Source organism: Protopterus annectens, chromosome 1.part2 (genome assembly GCF_019279795.1).
Source record: "Protopterus annectens isolate FY-2018-M chromosome 1.part2, PAN1.0, whole genome shotgun sequence".
Lineage (NCBI taxonomy): Eukaryota > Metazoa > Chordata > Ceratodontiformes > Protopteridae > Protopterus > Protopterus annectens.
In genome coordinates this window covers 610,956,343-610,959,743 of record NC_056727.1, presented here as the reverse complement: position 1 = coordinate 610,959,743, position 3,401 = coordinate 610,956,343, and positions in this window count along the sequence as shown.

The following is a 3,401-nucleotide window of genomic DNA, read 5'->3' as shown; positions in this document are numbered from 1 at the left end:
GTAACTTCAGTAAGTCGATTGGGAGGCAAATTGTCACTGACTGTTCACAAGGAGCACAGTTACGCTCAAAACACTTTCCCCAGTCCCTTCAGTTATAAAAAGTGAAAGTGGAACAGAATTCCTATATCAGTACTGTTCAAACATCCTTACACACACTCTGACAGAATCAAAATGGCAGGTAGGTTGTCACAAAGTTAGCATAACCATTACAATGACACATAATTTCCCACCCATTCCTCCATAAAATTTTCCATCCCACAAATTTCAAGGTTTACACAAGCAATACAGATGTTCTCACAAAATTAGCCCCAACTACCTTAATAAATACTCTATGCTAAAAAGAGGTCCCTGTCAGGAGACTTCCAATACTTTAATAAAATACTATGTTTCTTAAAGGGGAAATATCACAAAAATAGACAAAATGCTATTTCTATAAAAGGATACTAATTTCTGAGTGGAACAGTTCCCCATCAGGGACTTATCTGCCAGAAATGAAGTTCTTAGCCAATTGTTTCCTGTGAAGCCTGAGAGATACTTCTCGAAACAGCAAGAAAGTATTGAAGAAAGTTTCACTCTGATTGCTGATTTCCCTCCTTGGGATTAGCCAATCAGCAGTCAGAATGAAGGATTAGGAGGGGAGTCAGACTTTTTGAAGCCAGCTGGTTACTGTTTCCAAGGCGGGAAACAAAACATATACTCTCAAGTCTTCTGAAGCTGTCCGAATGATGAACATCTTACTGTCTGTCAGTTTTGGAATACAGATTTAGCTTTTGTTTTTGCAAAGTATATTAGTTCTTTACCAAACATTCAGTTGTATGTGTGATTAGTCAGATTAAATACCAATGCAACACTGTTTTCTAAAGGGGATCAACAGCAGTTCTTATTGTTGTTCCATATTCATACAAATGTTTTTTTCACCTGTGTCTTATAGTCATAGATGGACTTCATAGATAAAGGGCATCCTACCATTTAAGAAGCAGTGGTGGTAGAAACTGCTACAGTAACAGGCTCTTCCACAGCTGTATAATCTGTACACTTTTTCTGCATACAGTAGGAGCACCAATGTCAAAAATACTTTTAGGGCAGATTTCAAAACTGTTGTTTCTGGAAGTCACCAAAATATACCAGCCTCAAGTAGACTTGTAGAAGGCTGAGGGCAGTATAGTTGCCTAAGTATACTTATTATAACATTAGATCTTAAAGAAGAGGTCAGTGTAACAGTAAGCCATAAATTCGGGTTTGCCTACCTTATAAATCTCAGATGTAGAGATCAGTCCAACGAAACCACCACAGCTCGGACACCAGGAAAATATATTTATTGAGACACTGAATAAATACTCCAACGAAAAAAGAAACTCCAAACAGTGAACTATTATTCTGGTTAACTGTTGATCTGGTTAACCAGAATAATAGTTCACTGTTTGGAGTTTCTTTTTTCGTTGGAGTATTTATTCAGTGTCTCAATAAATATATTTTCCTGGTGTCCAAGCTGTGGTGGTTTCGTTGGACTGATCTCTACATCTGGGGTTACTTATTTTGTTGCACACTTCGTTGGAATTACCTTATAAATCTCTTTTTCTGGTCAGAATTTGTCCAAGTAGTGATATTGTTGCTGTGAAGAATGAATGCAGGTCTTGCACTTGATGATACTGATGTAAGAAGACGAAAGGTACCATGACAGACCATGCATTGTTTCAAATTTTCTTTGGCTCTTTAAGTCAGAATTCCTCACATGGGTGAGTATTTGTCATAAATAAAGAGGTGTACTCAGGCAGTGTGTGTAAAATAGCTCTAAGTATTCTCACAAAACAATGTGAATGTGTGCAACTGTGCCTAAAACAACTTTATCTAAAGATCCTTCCATTCCCCCCTAACAATATGTATATTATATACTTTAGCCATTTCATGGGCATGGACAAGCAGAGCCTATCACAGCACTCAGTGAGACCACGAGAATCTAATCCCAGACAGAATGCTAGCCTACTGTGGAATTAACATATGCCCTCTCTCAGGCATAGCATGTACACCTGCAAGTAAACTGGAAGCTTGCCAACTCACTCATAACATGTTTTAGGGATGTGGGAGGAGACAGGTGCATCTGGCAAAACTGACATAGACACAGGAAAGACATGCTAACTCCATATACAAGGCACCCTAATTAATTATCAAACTAAAGAACCAAACATTGTGAAGCAGCAATGCTGATCACTGTGCCACTTGTGCTACCTTGTCTAGTAACAAAATAAATAATATATAAAGAAAAAAAATCTATAAATATATATCATTCATCATTCCTACTTTATTTTTATTTATATATATTATTTATTTATATATTCTGCTTTATCAGTATGAAAAGAATTTTACTAAAGTTATGATGGCAGCCAGTCTACGTTTGTTTACTTCAGGACACACCATCATAGTTTGTGCAGGTGTGGGTGGTGCTAACTTTGATTGGCATCCTGATGGAGTTGTCAGTTAAGCGTGGTGGTGAAGACATTTTTTAAATGTTATTCTTATTTTGTATGTTATGAATGGTAAAACATTTAAGAAGGTTAAAACAAAAATTTGAAACTCTGTTGTTAACCATTACTGACTTAATGTGAGTGAATGACAACTACATACATCTAGCAAGAGGGCTGCCTCTCCTGCTATACACAATTTTAAGTGCCTTGCAGTCCTATGGTGGGGGTTACAGAGGTGGAAGCCTCCCAGTGAACATTAATCTGTTTGCTATTTTTATCTCTCATCTTCTTAAGAATGACTTGTTTCACACAAGCATTTATTTCTTGAAAAATACGAGGTATGAAAATACAATTAGTGTTGGTTCATAGGTTCATACTAGGCTATCTGCCCTAGGGCATTTACAAGCCTAGCCAGAGTGTGTTTGGCTATCGCCACCCATTTTAAATTAATTTTGCTATGCCCTTTTTTGAGGTTAGTATACTGTGCCTCCGTCTAACAGTGACACAGAAGTGATACCCGGGGTAAACCTACGATCTCCCATCCACTCATCAAGATTCCTCTTGAAGAGAGTCAATGAGGGACTCTGCCTAACCTGGAGTGGGATTTTATTCCAGAGTGAAGGGAGCCTAGGGGTTATGAATCTGTCCCTCCAGCATGTCCTATTTATTTCAGTGCTGAGGTTCAAGTCTCTCGAGCGCGTAGCTCGATGGGATTGCAGCATGTCCATTAATTCCGGGTTGGACATGGTTTTATACGTCAGGCACAGATCGCCTCTGAGCAGGCGGTATGCGACTGAGTAGAGCTGGAGTTTCTTTAACCGGGCAGCATATGGCATCTGTTTGAGCCCTATGATCCTCTTGGTGAGGTACTTTTGGGGTCTTTCCAGTTGCTGCAGGTGTCTGGTAAGGTACATCCCGAAAGGGGCATTGTACTCAATT